This window comes from Vidua macroura, chromosome 4 (genome assembly GCF_024509145.1).
Source record: "Vidua macroura isolate BioBank_ID:100142 chromosome 4, ASM2450914v1, whole genome shotgun sequence".
NCBI lineage: Eukaryota > Metazoa > Chordata > Aves > Passeriformes > Viduidae > Vidua > Vidua macroura.
In genome coordinates this window covers 1818070-1837187 of record NC_071574.1, presented here as the reverse complement: position 1 = coordinate 1837187, position 19118 = coordinate 1818070, and the positions used below count along the sequence as shown (strand labels likewise).

General features: G+C 43.3%; 1 protein-coding gene across 1 annotated transcript in view; it reads left to right on the top strand.

Moving 5' to 3' along the window:
* Positions 1 to 11881: 11881 nt before the first annotated feature.
* The window catches only part of ANK2 (ankyrin 2), a 260831-nt gene continuing 253594 nt past the window's right edge, over positions 11882 to 19118 (top strand). Inside the window, exon 1 of the mRNA XM_053975087.1 lies at positions 11882 to 11966. The gene's annotated coding sequence lies outside the window, so the exon portion shown is untranslated. The remainder of the gene's footprint in view (positions 11967 to 19118) is intronic.

Sequence of the window (19118 nt, the reverse complement as noted above, 5' to 3'; positions counted from 1 at the left end):
ACAATTTTAAGCTTTTTTTGGTGTGGACACTGGGTGGGATACACCTGAAAACCAGAATGTAGACCTGACACTCCTGAATTTGGTTTGAATTATTCTAACTGTGGCTCTTTATCAGGGACCAAGAGCACACATGATTTGTCAGATGACAATAATTTGATGAAAAGATGCCATTGCAGTCCTATTTTTACCCCCCATGCCGAGCAAGTGTCAGCACAACCTTCTTCAGACTTTACTGAGAGCAAGAACAGGCTGTTCCCAAGGGTCACGGAGCGCTGAAAGCAATGGATAATAGACTTTCTACCTGCTGGGTGCAAGCCTTGCATAAGCAATGTGCAAATTTGAGGCTGAAAGTTTCACAATGTTTTGAGTTGACAGGTTTCTTTCTTGTGTATTTGTTTGCAAACAGTCAGCATGGCTTAGGACGGTCTTTGGAGCAGGAGCCCAGATTGCTGCTATTTGAGCACTCCTATCATTCCTATTACAGGAATAGTAAGCTGTTATGTGTGTCACTTCACTATTAGAGGGGGAATTTCATATTCAGCAAACCTTTGCTTTATATTAATCATCCCAATGGATCACTTGCTGAAACAAGCAAAAGGCCCAAACAAGAAACTTGATTTTTAAGTTTTTTGTTGTAAGGATGCAATTGGAGAAAATTATGTATTTTAGGAAAGAGGGTGAGAAGAACAGGTGGTCTTAAGTTTCTGTGACACTAAAATGACAAAGGGGCAAGCTTTATGGTTGTCAGAGTGACAGCTGGCTAAGTCGGAGCAAGTAAGGAGCCAGAAGTGTTGGGTGTAAATATTTAGAAGTAAAATTACCTCTGCAAAACTCCTTTTGGCTCCACTTGCTGCCAGTTCCCCTTCTGTTTGTTCAGCTCAAAGAAGGGAGTCTATATTTAGTAAAGCAAACGTGTATGAAATCTGTATCAAAGCATTTTGTGTGACAGGTTTTGGAGGTGGTGAGATTTGGTACAAGGTGCAGGCTTTGCAGAAAATCAATTGGTGCTCTATTTTTATAACAAGGAATGACTTAATCAATTACATACTCAGCATAGGCTAATGAGTGATGACCTCTTATCCCCCAGACTAACACTGCTCCTGCCAGGTAGATGAGTTGCTTCTGCTCTTGGCACTCATGTTTGAGCTAAGCTGTTGCTGCTCCCTTGATGCAACTCTTCATCACTTGACAAACCCGGGGCGTCCTTTGCAATGGTATTTTTAAAACCACCTGACTGCTGACAATTCAGTGCAGCGGTGAGGGGCAAACCTTGGCATCTCCAAGAGTGGTGCTGGGGGTGGAAGAAAGCTCTGGTTATCTGTGATGTGACCTGACACAGCCTTTGCTGCAACTAAACATAGTTTGGTATTCTGTGCACCTGTCAGCCTGCTTCTTGCTGTGCCCGTTTTGGGAGGGTGCACACAGCCCTAGACCTTTACCTGGAGCTGCCTCCCACACGTCTGAAGGGCAGATGCTCACCTCTTCATGTTCTGCAAAGGGAAGTTATTTAAACCTCTCAGAGAATCTGTCCTTTGAGGCTTTGGGAAGCTGAGCAATGCCAGTCTCTTCTGCTGCTGTCCCATGGAGCTTTAATTAGAGTGGTGTCTGTGGGAGCTTTGGCACTGAGCTTTATGGGGTGTGTAAGTGCAGTGTGCTTCTCTCTTCCCTGCAACAATATCCCTCAGAGTATGGCTGTATTGCATCTGTGATTTCTGTTTTCCTTTTCATCAAGGTTTTGTAGGTTCAGAGAAAATTGCTGAGCAACATCATGGTATAGTTTTTTTTTTTTTTTTTACTGAGTAATAGAATGTCATGATGACTGTGATCCTAATTACGATCTATCCATCTGAAATCCTGGAAATGCCATGTTTTGTGAACACAAGCTCCTAGTGAACCCTCCAGCTTCCTCCAGTACTGTTGCTATGACAAACCCAGAGCATAAAGCAATTGTCTGTCCGGTCCTGCTGCTGTTCAACAGAGGTTTGAGGGAGCTGGTCACCTTAGTTTCAGCTACAGCTTGAAATCCCTTATTTAGACTTTGCTGCTTCTGCAGAAGTAACAAAATCCATATTCAGGCCAACTTCAGGTCTGCGTAAAGAACAGGTTTTTAATGCTTTTTACTTAAGTTCCACTTGTGGAATGCACTGCCAAGGATTATTTAGAATAAGTCAGCTGATGTTGCAATACACATCTTGATGTAAACGGAATGTGTGTAAGGGGTTGGAGAGATAATACTGTATCAATACCCATTTTGTCTTGGTTTTTTGTAAAGAAATTGCAGTGACCCCTCCTGACTTATTTTTCCAGTGAGATAGCTAGAATAGCACATTATGACACACTTACCTGGAAGCAAAAAATAGAAAAATACTGGCTTAAGGTACATTCAAAATAAACATTTTCATATTGTAGGAAGCTGAGAGGGTTAGAGCAGGAAAAGTAAGTATTGAGAATTCCAAGACAGTAAAAATTCCTTACTTGAAATGGGTGGTTTCTAGAATGTTTCTTAAACTCTGGATATCTGTAATTGGCATATTGACTGTAGTTGTCATAAAATAACCCTGACCTAAATGCAGTTACCAATATAAATGTATTTTCTGTGATATAGGAGTGAAAAATAAAATCTTCTCCTTTAGAGATGACACAAATATGTATTTTTGGTCCCTGTTTGTAGGCAGATGGAATTATGTATGGCAGAACACTTACCATGGTAACATAGATTATGACAGCTGAGCCATTGACTTTTTTATACTTAAGATCCAGTGGAAGCCACGGAAAAACTATAAAAGGTAACACTTCTCTTGCATTTTAATTATGTTAATGATGATGTATTTTACTCAGAGCCCATTTAATGTATAATTTATGCACTATGAGTATCTAATTTAGATGAACATAAACATGCATATAGAGATCAGTACACATTTGGAGAACTCCTTCTCTTCTAACATGAACATACTGGACAAGGATTTGCACTTGGCATTTCGTGTTGGTTTTCTATCCCTCCTGTGGATGGAAAACCTGTGCAAGTGTAATTGTATCTCTTGCTTGTAACTAAATATCTCTGTTAAGGATTCTGGCAAAAGTGAAAGCACTGTTGCATCTAGATGTATTGGTGACATTATACTAGTCATTAGACTGATAAGTTTTTCTGCTGGAAAACTCATGTGAAAATTTTACACTGGTGGCCACAACAGTTGGCAACAACGTATCAGGAAAGATGGGTATCTTCTGTTCTCTAAGTCTAAATGACAAACTGAAGGTAAAGTTACTTGTGTCTTGATTTAGGCAGCTTTTTATTTGTCTGTGTCACCCACAGGAGATACAACAAAAGTCAGTTTTTAAAGGGCAGATCAGCATCTATGTCAGTTTAAAATAAAATTTAAAAAAAAATATTAAGAGGCCAGTCTCAGGTTTTTGAGATGAGTTGTCATCAATCATGATTTCCTGCCATGAGCACTCATGTCTCGCCTTCTTGAGGAAGGAACATCCAGTAATCCAGTTCTACCTGACAAGTGCTCTGCTCAGCTGGCATCGAGCTCCTGTTCCAAAGAAAACAGCCTCAAACCAGCTCTGAAAGGTGCTCTGGACCCACAGCTACACAGTCTGTGACCCCAAATGTAAGCTCCACAGAGTTGCCTTGTTTGGGTTTACTTGAGTTTCAGAGTGCAGGGATTAAAGACCAGTTGGTGTTACCCTGAATACAAGGAAAAAGCTCCCTACAACTATTAAAGCAAACAAATGGACCACCAGCCTTGCTGTTGCCTTCAGAGCCCACTGTTTGGTTGTGTTGCCAGACACAAACACTATTGCTGGTGTGTGCTAGTAGATATGACAAATGTTTCACTTCCCACTTCCGACTCCAAACTGACATTGTTGGGATTGCTTATGAGGAATTTGGACACCAGTAGACGTGGGGAGTGCTAGTGTTTACCCAGATGCATGAACTTCAGAAAAAAAGTCACATAACAAGCCAAATATTTGAACAGCATACGCATTTCAGATATCCTGTGTACAAATGTGTTTGTGTATCATGCTGTCCTCTGTGCCTTCCTCAGGTTTTTAAATGCCCTTGCCAAGGAAGGACTGCAGTCAAACATCTGCACTGGGTGAGGAGCCCTGTGCAAGATTGCCTGCTTTGTGTAGTTGGGCAGTCTCTGAAGAGACAACCCAGTAGGAAAAACCCCACCATGTTCAGCCACTGAGCTGCAGAATTATTATATTTGGCCCTAAGTGGTTTTTAATTCAATTTGGTTTGTACTTCCTAAGCTTTTTCATATGTTGGGTATTGGAAGTCTTTGTTTACTGTAGGTTTGCCAGAACCAGAAAAGGTTGGACCTGTTAATAAACCTGAATGGCAAGAACTCTCAGATAATAAGATCTTGAAATTAGCAACATGTTCTTCACTGTTGGTAATTTTTTCATCTTGTGAGAGGGTGAGTTTGTACCTATTGGAGACCAGATCTCGGCTGCACGTGTCTCTGCAGAAGCTTGTCAGGCAGCCTGCTGTTTGCTCACATGGAGGAAAGTTGCTAGAGCTGAGGTAAGGATATGGCTTTTGCTTTCAGACACCTGCACCCAGGCATGACAGCTCTTATCCTCACCTCTGGAACTGCCCTGCTGGATTATCAACCGCTTGCAGGCACAGTTGTATTGGAAGCGTGGTTAACTTCAAGGTGCCACTGGTGAGATGGAGTGGTAAGATAAAAAAAATGAGCTTTTCATCCTGGTTTCGTATGTATTAATGCATAAATAACTGAGACACTGGAGCAGCTTTAAGCTAGTTATTTATAGCTTTTTAAGAAAAATAAATATACAGCTTCCAAAATGTCAGTAGCACCGTTTTCATACTGATTGCCCTGTTGGGGGTATTGCTGATTCTACGGCTTTTGTGTCTTTTCCAGACATAACTGTGCTATTTGCTTGATTATTGCAAAACCTCAGCATTCAAATACTCTTAAAAAGCCAAATCAGGCAATGATTGAAAATTTGGGCAGCAAGTCCTGAGCAATACTATTTTGAATGACTGGTCTCCCCCACAGAGGGAGAAATAAACAGGATGCTTGGCTGAAAGGGCCTTAAACCCGAACCTGACTCTGTCAGCTCTTCAGCCTCATGTTTTGGGTGACTGTGGTTGCCTGTTTGTTCTATTTCCTACATATGTTTGGGCCAGTGTTAGTGGTTGTTATGTAAATGTGTCCAGAGGGTAAGTTCTATTTAACCAAAAATATTTCCAATAATAGTGTTGTTTTCTTGGATGTGCCTGCCTGACTGTTTTTTTTAATAGAATGATCTACCAGATAAATCAAAATAGTCTTTGAAAAATGCACTTGAGCTCTAGGCCAGGCCTCCATACATGTGTCCCTAATTTCAGCCAAAATGTCAGCAGAGAGCATGATCAAAGCATTTTCCTCTGGACATGTTCAAAATTGTGAAAGATGAGACATAAGATTTCTGATAGTGAATTGTTGAGAGAATGGAGCATATTTGTGACTGTTGACCCTGGTTTAAGGGGAATCTATGGGAATAAGAGCATCTAGACACAACTTGTTATGGGAAGCAGTTTACTCAGAGCTTTCTCTTTATTAGTCACCTAAGAATTCATTTCAGACAGACATTTCCCATACACATTTTCCTGAGATGCAACTCACGTTGCAACTTTAATGTTCAAATAATTCAGGCATCTCCTAGAGCAAGTCTGATGGCTCCAAAACTGCATTTCTTCCTCTTATTTCCTTCTAATGCTTTAGCAGTGTGGTTTGGAAGGTGTTTTTGTTGGGGCACAGCATAAGTCATACCAGGCCAAGATGCTGACAGATTCTGACAGTCTGGTTTGCCAAAGTGGCTGTTCTTTAAAACTGATACAAAAACAAACCGGGCTTTTGTGAGCATCAGCACTGGAACCTCAGATTGAAAGGTTAATGTTTAAAAAAAATGACATCTTTGATGTGATAGCCAGTTAACTTGTTGTGTATCTTCTTTCAAGTCCAAAACCTATGAAATTCTTCTTTAATTTTTTTTTTCACAAACCATTTGTTAAGAGATAAATTGCAAGCACTGAGGAAGGCAATTCTCTTCACAGAGGGGGCCCTCTGTAAAATCTGCATTTAACTTACAGCAGTAGCAAAAGGGGATACTTTTTGTACAGGGAAATTGGGGAAGGCCCCTTTTTATGGGAATTGAAAGATACATGGGGGAGAGAAGAGACAAACAAAACTGACAGTGGGAAAGATGCAAAGGAAAAACAATGGAAGGCATCAAAGCAATTGGAAATAAAAGCAGAACAGTTTCAGCTTTGTCCCACTGTCGACAAATTACAGCCCAAAATATCTTCCTCATACAGTGAAAGTGTAAACATTTAAAATATGCTTTTCTTCTATTAAATAACTATGTGAAGGAGGTGCTTTTTAAAATGAGCATATATCTGAGAACCAGCATGGCTGATTTCAGTCACAAAACCCAATTCCTTTAATTATTTTCATTGGTTGAGTGAAAATGAAACTGAGCTTTTATGGGTGTTGCAAGTTGTTTTTATGAGATTTTGGGATGAGCTGCAGAATGAAAACGTCAGACAGGAAAAGGAATCGACTGCAATTGGATGGTGATCACCTCACTGCTGTGGGTATCTTAGAAGCAGCAGAGCATGGGCTGTTTTGGCTGAGATTGCCAGGTTAGCACCTCTGCAGTGTATCAGATTCCCAGGAAGGGCTTTTGGTTTCAAATGACACAGCAGGTAGGAATTCTGCAGTCTTATTTCTTATCAGGTATTATTTCAGACTAGAACTACATAAGATCTGATTGTCTCAGTCTAAAGTCTGTACTCTCTATATATACTTGTAGCATGAGCCTTGCAAACTTTGGGGGGGAAAAAAAAGGAAGCATAGGTATTGAATTTAGTGGGAAATCTTGTCCTAAGACTGTCCTACTACACCTCTGTAGGCCAAATGGAGATTGTTCAGGAGCAAGTGGGAACGGTGAGGAAGTCATGGATTGCCAGCCCGTTTATTTCCTCAGTGTAAATAACACGTGTTTTCCATCTTTGCTGTTGCCTAATATAGATTCTCTGTCTGGGAGTACAGAAGTTAAAAAGTCAGACGTGTGAAGTGTTTGCTGATTTTCCCAGGAACATGCAAAGCTGGCTCTGGGTGACTGCTTGCCCTTCCTGCCAGACTCCTCCATCGGTGGGCTTTGAACTCATCCCTGTTTTCAGCCTATAAATGCTCCTCAGTGGTGTACTTGGCACTTGGCCTTTAGCAACCACTTGAGCCACACATTGTGTGTGCTCCCTCTGCCTTGAACAATTAAGAGCCCAATAGCAAGTGCAGTGGAGAGGGGAAACATTCGAGATTTATTGTGGAGTCTGAGTTTCTCTCTTCCCGAAACAGGAGCTTTCTTCTAGTGGTATTCAGCAAGTGGCCTTTCTCACAGGAACTGTGCCAGAAGATGGCATTGCTGTACGCAGAGCACTCATCTCCATTGCAACAAGTCATTAGGAGGAGTGGAAAAGCTGCAGCCTCCAAGTCCATTAGACTGAGTCAGGCTGTCAGGAAACGAATTCGCCTTCATATTGCACGTCAAGGGTGGTTCCATTAAAATATATAGTGTGCCAAGGTTGTTTTCATTTTTGATTGTCGCTGTTTAACAAGAAGCTTTTGTTTAGAAGTCCAGATTCATCCATAGGCAGAGGGAGTGTATCTCAATACCCAGAACTCTTTTTATTTGCAAGTGGAAGGAGACACCATAAAAATCCTCCCTGTTCATGTTGCCTCCTGCCAGCATCTTACTCTTTGACTTCAGGCTCTGCTCATTTTCCTCCATATAGTGTCTCCCAGCTCTCCCTCAGGTGCAGTAGGAAAAGTATTTTCAATAAATTTGCCTTGAGAATGGCCTATGTGCAAGAGTAAGCAGCTCTTGGCATGCTCCAGAGGCTTCTGCAGTGAGTTTAATCCCAGAAGATAGTAAGCATCCCTTGGGGGTAGGTGAAAACCTGAGGAAAAGTTGTACTCAATTAAGAAAAATGTGATTTTTCCAAGTTTGTGCTTTATAGCAAATTTTGTTATCTCAGTGAGTGAACACTGTAGCTCTGATTTCCACAGGCTGTAGGATGAATTGATGTGATAAGATAACCATTTCTCTTGGGGAAAAAATCAGAACCTAAGTTTTGCTGGATACTGTAGAGTAGATCCAGTCTGTGGATCTCTGCTTGTGTAATGATTACAGTGTGGTCATCTCTGGGAATGCTGACGGAAGCTGCCCGTTGTGGTTCCAGCTCCCCAGGGAATTGTTAGGTTTGTTGGAAAGCTGCTTGTTCCTTTGGAAAAAGCTTTAGGTTGGCTCATGCTGGTGGCTGAACTGCAGGAGACACCTCCTTCACTTGTGGCCCTAATGCTGAACAGAGATGCACAGGAATTGAATTAGGAAGACATAATGCTGGAAATGAACCAATACCAGAGAGCTTCCTTTTGCCTGTTCTCTAAATGAAGTTAGATTCCTTTACCAGTAAGGCTTTGAGGGGAAGGAAAGGGAAAGCGAACAACAGTGAAAAAATAATTGATAGAGTGTAGAACAATTGTTTGAAGTCATCCTTGGAAGCAAAACATGACTCCCCAGCATCCTTCACTTGCTAATTTGGCCATGTGAGGTTTCCTGATGGGTTTCCATTCAAAACTCCTAGGTTTTGGAAGCAGAAGTCAAGGACATAAGCACCCTAATTTTTCTTTGCTTTTCCCATTCCTTGGTCAAAGTGGTTCTGTGGGATTTGATTTGGAGTTAGTGATGATAGCTTAGGTGGAGACCCAAATCTGTGGGTAGATATTGTCTAGCTCTTTCTGCAGGTGGAGTGTCCCCTGGGAGGAATGTGGACCTGCTTCTGTAAATTTTCTGGTCCATCCCTTCAAGAGCAGTTCCTTTGGGAAGGATCTCCAGGCTCACTGCTGCCATTACCTTTGTGAAGTAACTGTCATGGAGAATACAACTTAAAAATCCCCAAACTGACCATATTGCCATTGAAGCACACAGGGCTCTGGTCTCCAGTACTCCTAAGCTGTTCTGTAGCCCTGGGCTAATTGCATTTGGCAGCCTCTACTCTGTGGCTTGCTCTGCCTGGAAGGTGACAATTGTCTTTCCTTCAGTGATTTAGGAGACAGCCCATGCAGGGCTTTTCTCACAGCTGGCCTTTGTGAAGTTAGTTCTGAAGGGATTGATGCTGGAGAGAATATTTTTCTTCAGTAGCCTGTTGATGTGTAGTGAGCTTACTTAATGATGAAACCCTTGAAATATTCCTAGCAGGAGAAAACTCCTTGTTCTGCTGGTTGATGACAGGTTGTTTTGGCTACTCTTTTTTGTTAGCTATGTAAGAAAGATAGCTTAACTCCATATTGGACAAGGCATTCTGAAGCTCAGTGGATATGGATGCATCTTTGGGTAGTAACCTGTCGCTTTAGCTTTTTATTTGTGTATTTTTAATTTGAGCTGAGTCACAAGTGATCAGCCTCTGGCTTGAGCTCAGTTCCATTCTGCCTGTGGCAAGGCAACTGGACTGCTCAAATGTCAGAAAATGAAACATGGAAGAACAGCTTTAATTAGTGGAATGACCTGCTCCCCCAAAGAGCTGCTTTGACACCCAATTCACTAAGCAGTATTGAAATATTGCTGCTTTCCTCATCCTTCCCAAAGCTCCAATGCATGTGTATGTATGTGTATTTACTTATTAAAAAACCCTCCTCTATGGCTGTGCTGGGCCTGCTCCAGAGTTCCTTTTGCACTTGGGATTTGCTCCCGTGTTATTCCGGAAGGGGTTAGATTTGACGTGGGTGCAGTATTATGCTGAACTCTTTATGCAGTTGGAGCTAAAAGCATTATCGATTGCATTTGCTATGAACGAAACAACTTGGATGTATCTGGAAAATGAGAGAAGGAGGAATGGGGAAAAACAAATGAATGTTTCATGCCACATATTTCAATGCAGCAATTTCCTGGCTTTCATCGTTGCCGAGTTCTTTCGTGTTGCGCTTGGTGTGTGTTTTGTGCTGCAGGATTCAGAATGCCCAGCCCCATCAGGCTGCGCACACAGTACCACTGCCCGCTTTGGTCTCAGGATGATGCTGTAGGTCACATTAGTCATCTCGTGTCGGTGATGTGGAAGCACAGCGTCATTAATTTGAAGGTGGGAGGGAATGTACAGGAAGAGATCTGTTAAGGTACTTATGCTGGATTTTATTTTTTTAAACTTCATTTACAGTTTTAATGGGAGCACTGAGAACTGCTGTATCTTTCTCAGTGTTGGTTCCAGACAGCACTGACAAGAGCTAATGTGTACAGCTTCACAGAATAGCTTCTTTCTATTTCTGCATTTCTCCATATTTCCTGTTCCCTTTAACCCTGATCTGCTGATTTTTGCAGCACATCAAAGACTATCTCATGTTTCTTCTTGATGTGTGGGTTAATATTTTCTTACTAAAATTATCAAACCTTATGTGGCTGAAACAATTCAGGCTTCAATATCCATGTGTTTGCACTACAAGATTTTTGTATCCTTAATTGTTGAGCTTTCTTTTGGCATAGTGCCCAGCTATGGAAAATACCTGGTGCCCTTCATTGTAAATTCCCCTTATTGCACTGAGGAAGCCCTAATATTGTAAAAGCGTCAAATTTTGTCCATTCTGTGCCGAAGTGATGACAGAATAGAAGGAGGTGCTACCTGTGGTCTTTGAACCAGATGGTGTTTTCTGAGTCCTACTGTGTCCTGTGCTTTGCTCAGCCCTTGCAGTTAAATGTGTCAGACCACGAGTCAGCATGTGGAGCTGCTGAAGCTGGGGTCTGTGTTGTGCTGCATCTCGCTGGAGGTGCTGACATGCTGCTTGCTCTCTGCCAGCCCTATGCCATGACATGCCTTTCCTTCTGTCCCTAGTTCTCTCAGCCTCTCCTTTTCCAGGGTTTTGCCTCTGGTTGTTCCTTGGAGTACTGGCTTAGACTTGAATGCTCTGGGGAGACCTTCTAGTACCTAAAAGAGCTCCAAGAGAGCTGGAGAGAGACTTGTCTCAAGGGCATGGAGTGACCAGAGAGAGGCCAGAGTTCTATTGAATATTAGAAAGACATTCTTGGCTGTGAGGGTGGTGAGGCCCTGGTTGGGGCCAGAGGCAGGATCAGGTTGCCCAGAGAAGCTGTAGCTGGGCCATCCCTGGAAGTGTCCAAGGCCAGGTTGCTTAGGGCTTGGGGAAGCCTGGTCTAGTGGCCGGTGTCCTTCCCATGGCAGGGGTGCTGGAAGGAGATGATCTATAAGATCACTTCCAAACCAAGCCATTTGGTGATTCCATGATTATTTTAGCATACCTGTAGTCCCAGAAGTATATGATAATGCAGCAGTAAAGCAAAATTAGCACTGTTTGCTGGCCTCGTTGTGGCTCAGCAAAGCTATCTGGAAGCAGCTGCTTTGCTTAGTTTCCCCTTTTGCCCACTCCCGGCACAGCTCCTGTGCTTGGCTTATCCACAACTTGCCAGCCCCTGTACCAGCTGTACCCTCTGTCCATTCCTGGGGGAGCGAGCACAGCGGCGTGTGTGCGTAGTCTGTCCGAGGCTGTGGCTCCCCGATCCGCCCGTGGTGAGAGCCGAGCCCGCAGGGTGCCCACGCAGGTTCCTCCCCACGGGAAAGCGGCGGAGGGGCGGTGCGGGGCCGGGGCCGCCTCCACGGGAGTCACGGCGGGCCGGGAGCCTCCGCCCCGCCGCTGTCCGCGAGTGGGCGGCTGGTCCCGCCCGTGGCCGCCGCCCGGCGGGGGCAGCAGCGGGCTCCGTGCCGTCCTGCGTGCTCGTGTGCCAGATCTGGCGTGAGCGAGCTTGGACATAGCGGGAGAGGCAGGGCTCCCTGCTCGGCGCTGTCACGGGCGGGGGGCGGCTGGCAGCACCGCGGCTTGCGGCAGCACCGGCGCTGTGACGGGCGGCTCGCAGGAACGCGCCGCTGAGGAAGGAATACACCCGTAAGTTACCCGGGGTCCCTGCCCATCCAAGAGCCCGTGCAAGGGAGTCGTGTTTCGTGGCTGTGGTCTGGGTGGTGGGGTTTTGTGGTTTCTCTGTCTCCCATCGGTGTTTGTCAATGGCAACCGCAGGGCTCGTCCTGCGTATGGAGCTATTAAAATGTAAATATCAGACAGGGATGATTGAAATTTATTTTTTCCAGCAGAAGCAGGAAGTCTTCCTTCTGCCGAAGTAACGTGTCAGGCAGACGAGGGGATCGGGTGGGAAGCCCCCGTTCGTAGTGCTGGGTGCAGAGAGAATTTTCTGTGCCATCCCACAGCCGTGTAGTGCTGGTAGGCACAGGTGCTCTTGCTGCATCTGTGGAAGAGCTGCATGGAAGGGGGGCTTGCCTCAGCTGTGTAAACTCTGCCTTTCTGCAGTCCTCAGGTGAGAAACAGCAGGGGGAGATAGGTCATTTTTTTCTGTATTCTCTGTAAAGGGCTGTCCAGAAAAATTTTTCCCTTCGATGTTATGGGAGGGGGTTGCTAGAGGAGATTGTCAGGGTTTCTGATTCTTGTCTTTGAATGAATGAGGGCTCAGGGGAAGGAAAATGTCCTCAGTTCTTGGGGTTTTCTCCCTTCCCTTTCTTTCTCCTCCAGAAGCCTGACTATCAGGCATGCATGTTAAATCCTTGTTTCCTATTTAATTTTCCCTCATATAATCAAGCAACACTAGTTAGCATTTCTGATACTAAACAGCTGAATGTAGAGACTGTTCATGTCTGCTGCTCCACCAAACGATTTCCAGGCTCCATTGGCAGCAGTGCACAGACTGTGACTGTGCAGGAGCCAAGGATGGAGCCTTGACTAAGGCCCTTGGGTGTGTCACCTCTTTAAGAGACAGATTGATTTAATCTTTGCTTTTACTCCCAGCTTCTTATCTTTTTGTTCAGGTGAGGAAAAAAGGCGACACCAGAGATGTTAATCAATTTTTCCCATTTTAGTCTTAGCTATTTTACTCTATTTTTGTTTTTGTTAGGGTGTTGAGGAGGGAAAATCCATTCTAAGAACATGCTTCAGCAGCCATGAGTCACTGTACATGGATGGGGTCGTGTCTGTGAAATTCCCCTGTTGCTGTTTGCTTTCCTCATTTTTCTGCAAAGCAGGCTTGAGCTTTGTGGAGGTGTTAATGGAGAGTAGGATGTTGTAGCTGCTGGAAAATGTGTTTGTGAATCTGTTGCACTTTTCACTCCGAAACCTTTCCTTTTTTTTTTTTTTTTTTGCTAGCACAAGATGGAAGAGTGGGCTGGTGTGGAAGAGCAAGGAAACACTTTTAATAAGTTCTCTTGCCATTCTGTTTGACTCTGGTGCATTGTGTATCAATGTTCTTTCCAGGGTCTGTGCTTACAAAAGGGCAGAGCCGTGCAGATGTTGGCACTGGAAGGTGGTTATTGCTTGAGTTAAAGGCTAAGCTAGTACTAGTACTAGTCAGGTTAGCACTGGTATTCCAGGGCTTCACCTGGTGGGCCACTGTGATGGATAAAAAGGGCTCTGCCGACCTGGATAGATTTTTGGATCGGCTCCCTAACTGCCCATCTGGATAATTAGGGACTCTGGATTTCAGCAGGCTGTGTGGGTACCCATTCCCACACTTGTTTCTAAATGTTTAAAAATAAAATTGAAGTCTTACCTTTCTCTTATTTTGCTAAAACCCAGTAAAGAGCCAAGCATGGTTCTATTATAAATCTGGTTTAGGGTTTTGCCAGATGACTTGGTTGGCTTGTATCAGTCTGCCTGCCCTGGCAAACTGTGGGCATTTCAGTGGTCTGGATACAATCCTTGACTTGTCTTTTCATTCTGTGCGCTAAGCTACATTGATATGGTCAATAAATTACCACTTCCAATGCTTCTTGGGTGTTCTGAGAGTAATTAGACCCCTCCTGGGTCTGCTACATTTGTACCTCTGGGGAAATAAGAAAAGCCTCTTGTTACTGGGTGATGTCCTCTCCCACTGAGTGATTTACTCTGGTACCAGTGTGGCCCTGTGGACTCTGTAATGAATGGGTTTAAAGAGCTGAAAGAGCAGAATTTTTGGTGATTTTCCTGTTGTGCTCTCCAACAGCTTAAATCAAGGGTGGCTTCACTGTAATTTGTAGTCTTGTGGATCCAAGGCTGGAGTCATGTTAATCCATTTCGGAAGCAGTGGGAGGGGAGCCAGTTCCCAACACTTTCTGAATCGCTTTTTGGGGAAGGTTCTGAATGTAAATCATGACAAGTCCATGACTGGGAAAGAAAATGTGGCTGTCAGACCATAATGCTTTGGAGGAATGAATACCATTTCAAGTTTAGTAAGTTTTGTGTTCATGGGTAGCTCTAGTCTTGTACTGCTCTGTGAGATCTGTATTTGGGTCTCTTTAATTGGTATCGCTTGGGCATAGAGCACAAGCAGATATCTCGTATAGTAAACAAAGCAGCAGATTTAAGTTAATGCTAATGTGTTTGCAGGCTGAGCCAAAAGCTTTTCAGGGTTATTATAACGTGCTGGGCATACAGCCCATCGATCTAAGTGTCTGGAGGAGACAAAAGTTATGGATTGACTCATTGTACAAATCAGCTCATCTGAAAGTCAGATTCTGCTGTTTGTTGCCATCAGTAATTTAGTCGTATTAAGTACGGCTGAGGATGGGTGGCAGTGTGGCCGGAATATTGAGATGGGATTTCAGAGATCCCAGGAGGGCCATTCCCTGCTTTGCCTCCACAGATTTCCTGTGTGACCTGGGGCAAGTCATTAAATGTTTCAGTAGAGTAGGGTTGGTGGTACCTCCTTCTTTTTCACAGGTTGTGTGAGGATTATTGGGTTAGATCCATTTGTGAGGGGATCATATAAATCTAAATGCAATATCGAACAGCGCATCTGAACAGCCAGTGTCTCGTACATAACTAGACAATACCTGTGTCTGTTAGCCAGCCTGTGTATGTGCTTCATACTATAATATGCTTACATGCCTGTTTTAATTTTGGCAATAAATCCTGACCATTGATGTGGGGCAGCTATGAGAAAAGCCTTTGTTCCTTGTCAGTTTCAACCTAGTGTTCTGAGACTGTTCCAGTTGTTAAATGCAACATTGAAGTTCACCGTGTACTAACAATGACAAGATAATGCAGGCTCTGATGAGGACTTAAATATGTAATTCCCATGTGCTGGGGATAATGGCATGGAAACCTCTCCTCCAGCAACTGCTGCTGATTGTAATCCAAAATTATTTGTGTATTTAACTTTGGAAGATTTAATTCCTCAAAGTGGTTCAGTCCCATTCATTGGGAATGCTCGGCCAAGTGTAAAGAGTCTGGGTATCTTAAATGATGTGAACTCTGGTGCTTCAAATTAACACATATATATAAAGTTAGAATTGAAGCTTTACAACCTCAGTCCTTGCTTAGAATAAACCAGCAAGACAGTGGGGATCTTTGGGACACCTCTCTTCTTTGAAGCCAAATATTTGTGTTCCATGAACAACTTCATCAAGGCTGGTTAACTACACAGAACAGGAAGCTCTTAAACTCTGGTGCAGCAGCCTTAATTGTGTTAGGCATCCTAAATGGGTGGCAATGTATGGCAACTGTAGGCTGTGGGCTGCTGCAGAGGGAAACCTCCCGTGTGGAGTGGGCGTTTTGAGCAGGAGGTGGGATGGATGTGGGTCTGTCTGACTGCCAGGCCCCCAAAAGGGCAATCCTGGCGCAGGGAGTGTGCAGTGTTGAGGCTTCCCCAGCTTCCTCAGCAGCACCGGCTCTTTGGTGACTTGCCCTCGTGACAGGCAATGAGCTGTGTCTCCCTTCAGATGAGTCTGCTGTCACCATTGTCCAGAATTAGTTCATTTTTTCATAGGTCCTATTTGAAAGTGTCAGAAATGCATATTTGGTGCTCCATGTTTTTGCTTGGCTAGTTAAGCTTCCAGCAGAACAGCTGTTCCACCTCCAGACACATCCTTTTGCCTTCCCACCCCCCCAGCACCTCTTCTGCATCCCCTCTTCAACCTTTGCAGTGAAAGTGGATGCTGAAACTTGTCACTTGACCACCTTCCTGTGCTGCTTCATTGGCTTTCATCTGGGCCCACGGGTTAAATTCCAGAGACACTCATATCATTTGCTTCAATTGAGGCTGAGGAGGTCTTTTCTTATTAACTATTGGTCTGAAAATGATTTCCAAGTTGCTACTAAAATTTAATTTCAACTTCTTTTGGAATATCTTCCTCTTCCCCCACTCTTTTGTTTTTTCATGACAGAGGCTTTCATTTTACATTTTTCCCCAGCTTTGTAACAAGGTTTGGAGAGAAGAAGCAAATAAATTATAAAAATATCTATATATATTTGAGAAACTTATGCATACACATGTACATACGTCAGTAAAATAGAAAATTTGACTCACCAGCTCTTAGCTCACTCTAAAAATTCCTTTTGGAAAGAAAGGGAGGGAGAACTTTTTAAAACAAGCAACATACATTGTTATTTTAAAAAAAGGTAGTTAATCTAAAATGTTTTCTACAATGTTCCAGAGTCTTGAAAACTGTTTATCAAGATGACTATTCTGAATGTAAAGCCATTTTTTCATATGCTAAGCAAAAGATAATGACCCTTTGGGTTTATTTTGACTTACAGTGCACTGATTCAGCACTCAGTGTTAACAGTAGTTGAACTCCATTGGGATTTTTATTCTGTGTCTCAGCACTGTTTTGGGGTGGTAGCAGTCCTATACTTGTGTTCAAGTTCCTGAGCTCGTAGATGGTAGCATATGGTTTTTACTTGTGTAAAAAACTAGCTGTTTTCCTATCTGCTATTTAAAGCTGTGGAGTGAAAATCTAATGCTGTTTCTTTGTTTTTTTCTGGGAAAAGATGTAGCGCAGTGGTGAGATTTTAGCACATGCAGATGACTTAAACCAGTTGTGGCTTTACAGTTACAATCCACCTAGAGGGAAACTACAAAATTAGCTGCAAAGGAATTTTACATATTGCACCTTGTACAGAAAGTGCAGCAATTAGCATGGTTTTGATGTTAAACAGGAAGAACCTATATAAGAGCTTTAATTTCTATTTATTTCTTGAACAGAAAGTTGATGACTACTAGAAATGAGTAAATGAGTATCAATTTTTAAGATGATGAATTGATTCAGGAGTTATTTGTAAGCAGAGAAATTGATGTTATGCTTTGAGCTGAAGCAAACATGTCATTCTGGGCTCTTTTTATTTCTCAGTCATTTTAAATAGTGGCAGTGACTTAAAATCTTAATTGTGGGTAGTTAGAGAGAGCCCTGACCAGCAGAGCAGCTGGTTCATTTCACACCACGTTTTACTTGGTGGATCTGATGTTCAGATAGACAAAACCACACAGCCTCTTGCCTGCCTGTGTGGAATTCTCCAGCTGTGCTGGATGCTCTGTGTGCTTCCTCACTGTCACCCGTGGGAGTGAAGCGTGCGGGGTGAACCTGCTGAGGCCGTGCTGCAGGGACCGGGTAGGATGCATACCTGGAAAGGAAGGTGGCGCTTAGGATGCGTTCCAAGGTGCTCCTCAGAGTTCATCACCATGCTGATTTTATTCAGAGTGACAGCAGAAATCTTTATAATACAATTAAAGCCATTAATCCACGTACTTCTCGGTGAGATTTGTTTCAGTGAGGCACCTTCGCTGGCTCCCTCCTTGCCTCTTCCCCTGCTGTGGGTGCTCACCGCTCCCAGGTGTCGCACACTCATTGGCTTCCTACGGCTGGCTCATCTGGTTCTTGACTATATGTTATTTCGGAAGATAAAGCATTTCAGGTCTGTCTTTTCTTCCATAAAATAGGTTTTGAACGATTGATTGAAAGGCAATAGGTGGAGTGCACACACGGATGAAACAAAATTATTATGTATTATAGAAGAAATTATTGGTTTAATTTTGAAAAAATGAGGTTTTTTTTTCCTACAAGATGAGCAGTGTTCAGCTGTCAGTGTTCGGTAATAATATTGGGTAATTGTGTATAAGCACTCAAAAGGTTTCTGTTTCTGATCTTAGAAGTGACTCACTAACAGTGTAGAGCTGCAGGTACTGGAATTCCTGTGACACAGTGTATGCCACTGGAGGAGATGGCTCCGTTTGTCCCAAGGGATATGAAAACATCCGTTCTTTTCTGCTGTGATTTCTATACAGTGCTGTAACTGTGAGGGACAGTAGCATAAGTGATCCCCTCTAAGCACGTTGAGTATGGGGGGCTGAGGGGTGTGCAGCAGAGAAGGGTGTGCAAGCCAGGAATGGCTTTCAGGGCCTTCCTGCTCTTCCTTGCCTCTTTTTGCTATCCCAAGAGAATGGTCATTGAGTAGCAAATAAAAATGCTTTTTAACCCATTGAATTTCACAGACCTTACCTGTTATTTGTGGGGAGATTTTGCACTGCCAATAACACAAGCAATTATATTGGCTGTGAAAGTGTTATTGGAGGATAAAGCAGTGAAGAGGTGATGTGCATTTGCAGCTCCTCTGTCTGATGGAAGAGGAAGATATGCAAAAAAGGGTGGTGAATCTTCCTGTGTCAGATTAGTGGCTGCACCAACCATCTGCACTAATGGTGGTCACAGCACTGTCCACTAAATGCAGTTGGTTGAAAATTGGCCATTTTCAATAGCTGTCTGGATTTAAAAGGCAGTTTTTGAAGTCCAGGATGAAAGGCGAGGAAAAACGTCTTAGCCGTGATTCCCTTGACCTCCATCTATTTTTTATGGAAGCAAAACTTGATTGTGTCTGTGCACAGTTGCTGTCTAAAGGGCAGTAGTATCTGGCCAGTCCCCTGTTGGTTGTCCTGTGGCTGGAAGCCTCTCCTCTTGCTGTCCTGTACCTTGAGCCTTGGTTGCTTCAGCATCACCAGAAGGAAGGATGGCTGCAAGTTTTTACATGACATGTATCCATCAGATTGGGTTGGTTTTTTCATAATAATGTAGTTTGGTAGTTTGACTGGTTGTCTAAAGCCAGAGTTTAATTTTGCTTTGCTTTTATTTAAAGGCAAAAATACATTTGGACAGTTTGATTATAAAATCCTATGAAAAAAAAAACAGAACGTGTAGAAACATCTTAAAACCGACTTCAGTAATTACTTAGTTGAAAAGCAGCTGGATCATAGGTGACATGAGTTCTTTGACTACTAGTAGGATG